The sequence below is a fragment of the Pelmatolapia mariae genome, linkage group LG4 (assembly GCF_036321145.2).
Source record: "Pelmatolapia mariae isolate MD_Pm_ZW linkage group LG4, Pm_UMD_F_2, whole genome shotgun sequence".
In the NCBI taxonomy this organism is placed as follows: domain Eukaryota; kingdom Metazoa; phylum Chordata; class Actinopteri; order Cichliformes; family Cichlidae; genus Pelmatolapia; species Pelmatolapia mariae.
Genome location: NC_086230.1, coordinates 33,977,027 through 33,982,830, shown reverse-complemented (window position 1 = coordinate 33,982,830; position 5,804 = coordinate 33,977,027).

Here is a 5,804-nt window from a genome sequence, read left to right as displayed (position 1 = left end):
GTGATAGAATGCTGCATGATGATCTTTTCCTTGCTTAGAACTGATTGTTCTTTTCATTGTTCAGGACTGATTCTTCTTCATAACACGTGTTCTGATATTTGTATCTGAGTCTTCTCACAGCGATAGTAAGAAGACAAACAAGCAGTTCTGACCTCGAACACACACACACACACACACACACACACACACACACACTCACACACACACAATCACATACGCACATGCTCACGTCAAATGTATTCATTTTTCTTGTGTATAAATAAAGACAAGTGCAAGAGCAGAGCGCGCATCGCAGGGCCCCCACTCTGATGTGAGCGTTCTGTGATCGCCCTTGTATACAAGTAAATGCTGCAGCGTCTGTGTGTGTGTTTCTCCTCTTAGAATCTTAGCTGAAGAAGTGTCATTTAGAATAAATCTCTTGACATTTATTTTGGTCCTTCGTAGCCGAGGCAGAAACATCAGAACTGTTATCTGTGACTCTGTTCCAGGATCCAGCACTGACTCCCGACGCCGTGGGAAGCCAGCACCGAAGTCTGTGCACAGCCCTCTTAGACGAGGCCGAAAGACCTGGAACGCTAAAATTCGGGTCCAGGCCGGTGTTTTAGTCTGGTACACGGCGGTGGGATTCAGTCTGGCGATCCGAACCACCAGTGAGACATCTGAGGGTGAGAAACACTATTTTGATATATAAAACGGCCGCAAAGGTTTAAAGAAACGTGATAAAACAGGTTTAAGTTCGCCAAAAGAACTGTGTTTAGACTGGTTTTAGAAGTAGCCGTTAAATACTTCGTCACAAAATAGGTTTAAGTTCGCCAAAAGGAACCGTGTTTAGACTGGTTTTAGAGGTAGCCGAAACTACCTCGTGACAAATTAAAATATGTTTAGGCAAATTAAAGCACGTTGAGACAAAGAAATTAAAATAGGTTTAAGTTCGCCATAAGGAACTGTGTTTAGACTGGTTTTAGAGGTAGCCGTGAAATACTTCGTGACAAATTAGCGCGCAAATGTCTATGTGTGTATGTGTCTAGAAGTAAGTTGATTTTACAGCACAATACGCTGCTGAACTACTTCTATTTTATTTTGTTTTCCTTGCTGAGGCTCACGTACTGGTGACATTGGAGATCGGTTGGGCTTCGCCCCGTAACACTGATACCGCTTGACCTTTAGGGTCAAGTCGAAGGCCGTATCAGTAACCACTCTGAAGTCGAGCGTGCCAGTGACGGCCCAGCAAAATCTTTAAAAATGGGGAATAAACAAGCAAAATTAACACCTGATGAGGAATGGTTAGAAAAACAACAAACCGGAGCAGGTAGAATAAGTGCAAATAGGTGGAGAAATCCACAAAAAGCTAAAAACTTCAGCTGGGAAGGGAAATGCAATCCCTCAGCTGTTACCCAGCTCAAAGCTGCCCTGAAACAAGAAATTACACTAACAAAAAACCCAAAGAAAAAATTAAAACGTAGAGAAGAGTATAAACTTTTCCACGCATGGGAAACTGAAGCTGACAGGAGAACTGAAAACAAAAAAAAGAAAGGAGAAAAGAAAAAACAATTAGCAGCAGCTTTAATAACCCCTGATGATGAAACTACAAAGCAGGCACGTGCTGAACAAGGACCTCCACCGACAAACCCACATAACTCTCTTTTGAACCCCTCCGTTAAACCTTTCACACCAACTGCAGAAAGAACAACCAGCATTAAACCAAAAAAATCCAGTCTCAAACGATCTCCCATAGCGACAAGAGCAATGACAGCTAAATCCACCAATGTACATAAGAACATGCAAGCAATGTTAGCAGAGCATGAAACAGATTTTCACCCTGGAAGGTCTGATTATGGCTCTGAAGAAGAGTGTGACAGTCGTGGTTCACACCCAGACCCACCACCACCGTCCACACTGGCATGTCCATTGGTTGAAGTAGCAAACCCCAGATATGGCACACTCCTAGGTGATGATCAAGGAGGAAGCAGGGATAACAGACCCACAATTTTTGTGTACCGCCCATGGACACATAAAGACAGGCAAAATGTAGTAAAAGGCATTCCATCAATACAAGAAGGGTATGAATCGTGGCAAACTGCCATGCGTGAAGTAATTACCCAGTGGCATCTAAACGGTCACGAGGTAATACAGCTATTCCAGGACTGCCTAGGGCTCTCCTGGGGAAGAATTAGGGGAGACTTTACCGGCTCCCTGCCAGATGGTAGAGCGTTTCCCCCTGGTCATGCTGACCTCCAAGCAGCATTAATACCTGTGTTTGACAGGGCCCGTAAACAACTAGCGCCAAAAGCCAGCTATGGTAAAATAGGGCAAGTTAAACAGAGTGACACAGAAAACCCACACGAATATATGGATAGGCTGAGACCAGTTTTTAGACAACATTCAGGTCTAGAGTATGCTGATGACCCACAATCAACATATCAGCAGCAACTTAAACGTGCTTTTATTAAAGGATTGCTACCACGCATTAGGACTCATGTAGAAAAACATTGGGTAACACAAGACACAGGCACAGTAGATGAGGCGCTTCAATATGCTGACCATGCTCAGACAGTAGTGAAAAACAAAGAGAAGGCCTCAGTTTTTGCCCTAGACACTGACACTGCTTTTACAGCTTTTAGTGGGAGTGGAGGCTATAGGGGAGGTTTCAGAGGCCAAAAGAAAGGGAGAGGAATGCATAGGGGAGGAGCAAGAGGTAGAGGCAGGTTTAGACACACACCAAACAGTGGCTGTAACACTACATGCTGGGAGTGTGGGAAAAAGGGACACCTTGCACGTGACTGTAAGAGCACGCCTGACACAGAATGACTAGCTGCAAACACTGTGGCTGCCACCACCCAGATAAATGAAAAAGAAGTAAAAACATTAGAAACAAAAACTAACAAAGAAAACAATTTAGAACAGGATGAAGCTGTCATGATCCTGGGCCATGTTGGCCCAGCATTCTTAGTTTTCATGTATTTTTGTATTTTGTTCTTTATTTAGGCCATGGTTCCTGCCCTGTTACATTGTTCCTTATGTGTTTTCCCCCTTGTGGCTCTTACCCCCTGTGTGCCCCTTTGTGTATCTGAGCCCTCCTCTCTCCTTGTGTTTTATTCCATGTTTTCCCCAGCCCGTTATGTCTGTGCTCTCCCCGTGCTCTCTCTCCTCCTGTCTGAACCTCTGTGCACTTCCTGTTTTGCTTTGACAGTCCCTCATCAGCATCCGTCATGTTGTGTTCACTCCTCCCCTGTCTCGTTATGATTATCAGTGTCACCTGTGTTCCCCGTGTGCTCCCACTCCCCTCGTTAACCCTCTGTGTATTTAGGTCTGCGTCTCCCTCAGTTCTGTGTCGCGTTCTCCCTCATGACTGTGTGCTCCTCCATGTGTTCCTCGTAAGTCAGTTACCTTAGTTCTTCCCAGTTTAGTTTTATGTTATTTTGTATCGCTGTTATCTTTTGTCATCTGTTGTCAGCAATAAAGCTGTATTTTGAGTTCAGTCCTGTTTTCCCGTGAGTTTTGCGTTTGGGTCCACTTCCTGCCTGCCACACAGCCTAACCATGACAGTAGAACGCGACCAGTACATGGACCCAGCAAACCGCTCTCAGCTGCGTGAGCGTCAGGATGCTGCCTTTGCCGAGCTGGAGGAGGAGCTCCGCTTGAGGCCGTGGCGCACTCCTGACTACGGGCAGATTTTCCGAGGAACTCGGCTGGCTCTCGGCGGTCCCCGGAGCTGCCGAAAGCCCCCACCTGCTGCTTCACCTGCACCCAAGCTGCGGCCGCTTCAGGTGGGAATTCTCCACGTCTCTTCAGATGCCCACGCTCCAGCCTCGGCTTCGCCGTTCTGCATGCCGGAGGCTCAGCTGTTTTCTCCGCCCGCTTCCCCTTCCCATAGGAAGCGGCTCACACGCCGCCATAAGCCGGACAATGGTGAACAACCCACGGTGGTGAGCGGCAATGACTTTTATCCTCACATCCCATCTGACATTAACAGTAATAAACTCACCTCTGATCCGTGGGGAACTTCCCTTATGGACGACGACATAGACTGGGAGAATTATTTCCATCCAGCTCCCTCTGAGTTGGGATTTATCAAGGACTCTCACCACTCTTTAAAACCTCCAAAGACGGCTAAGTCAAAGACTGTAAATTGTGATGGCAGAAGGGCTACACCGATGTTTGATGAAACAGTTTTTTCTGACCCTGTGTGTGTAACCCCTGTGTCTGCCCATTCAAAGACTGTCTTATCTGAGCCTGCCTCTTCGTCTTCCTGTGTTTCTTCTCCCAGGGCAGCTCGGGCCCAGCTTCTCTCTGCACCCGTTTCAGTCCCTCGGGTGGAGAAAGCTGAGGTTCAGCTGGTCCCTACTCCGGCTCCCAGGGCAGCCGTGACTCAGCTTCCTCCTGCACCCGTACCTACTCCTCGGGTGGGAGTGGCTGGTGTCCGGTCTGCCATATCACCAGTGCCGGTCCCTGAGGTGAGGCCAGCTAGTACACAGCCTGCCTCTGCACCCGTACCTACTCCTCGGGTGGGAGCAGCTTGTGTCTGGCAGAAGCCTGCACCCGTTCCCGTGTCTACTGTAAGTGTGAGCAAGTCTGTCCAGCCAGCGTCTTCGTGTTCAGAAGGCTCCGAAGAGTTAGCTCAGCCAACCATGACAGCAGACCCACTGTTTCTCGCGCAGTTGTGGAAGTATTGTCGGGGCGTTATCCACGCTAAGGACGCTCCCGAGAGACACGTCCAGGTTGTTTTTTTTGACAACTTTTTGTCTTCCACCTTCTGCACAGCCAGCTTTTTAGACATCAAAAGACTGAAACAAATAATAGCAGCTCTGAGAGCCAGGCTTTGGTTTGAGCTGTTTGGCATTGGTGATCCGGGCAAAGAAGACTCTGCGGCCCTTCTGGACGCCCTCGCAGCCTGGTATTCTCGGCGTCAGCATCTTTTTCCGTCACGGTTAATAACCAAATCCTTCGATCCTCCCTTCAGAAAGAGACTGCGTCCTCGCTATCCTCGCTCCACCACACCTCCACTTTCTCCAGGAGCTCACTTAGCTGCCCAGCCTCCAGTAGCTCAGGTCTTAGCGCAGGCATCAGCTTTTCCCCCAGTTCATACCCCAGCGCAGCCCCCGCTAGCTCAGTCTCCTGTGTCCCCGCTAGCTCAGTCGTCCACCCGACCACCAACTCCACTCTCACCACAACCATTACTACAGCCACTAGTTCAGTGTCCAGTGTCACCTGCAGTCCAGTCCCCAGCTCAACTGCCTTTCGTTCACACTCCAGCCCAGTCTCCTGTAGCCCAGTCACCTGCTCTACAGCCTGCCCCAGTTCAGTCAGTCCAGCCTGCCCCAGTTCAGTCAGTCCAGCCTGCCCCAGTTCAGTCAGTCCAGCCTGCCCCAGTTCAGTCAGTCCAGCCTGCCCCAGTGCTCCCTGTTTCGCCTGCAGCCCAGGCCCCAGTGCCGCCTGCAGCGCCTCCGTCCCTGGCTTCCACGCCGCCGCCTGCAGCGCCTCCGTCCCTGGCTTCCACGCCGCCGCCTGCAGCGCCTCCGTCCCTGGCTTCCACGCCGCCGCCTGCAGCGCCTCCGTCCCTGGCTTCCACGCCGCCGCCTGCAGCGCCTTCCCCGCCTGGCCCGGCCTCTGCATCGGCTCCAGCTTCGCCCGCGCCTGGCCCGGCCTCTGCATCGGCTCCAGCTTCGCCCGCGCCTGGCCCGGCCTCGGCTTCTGCTACGCCTGGTCCAGCTTCTGCACCTGGGAATCGCCGGTCCCTTTCCGGGCCACCAGCCAGATGTCACCGCCGTCGAGGCCGGACCCCTGAACTGTTCCCGCAACGTTGC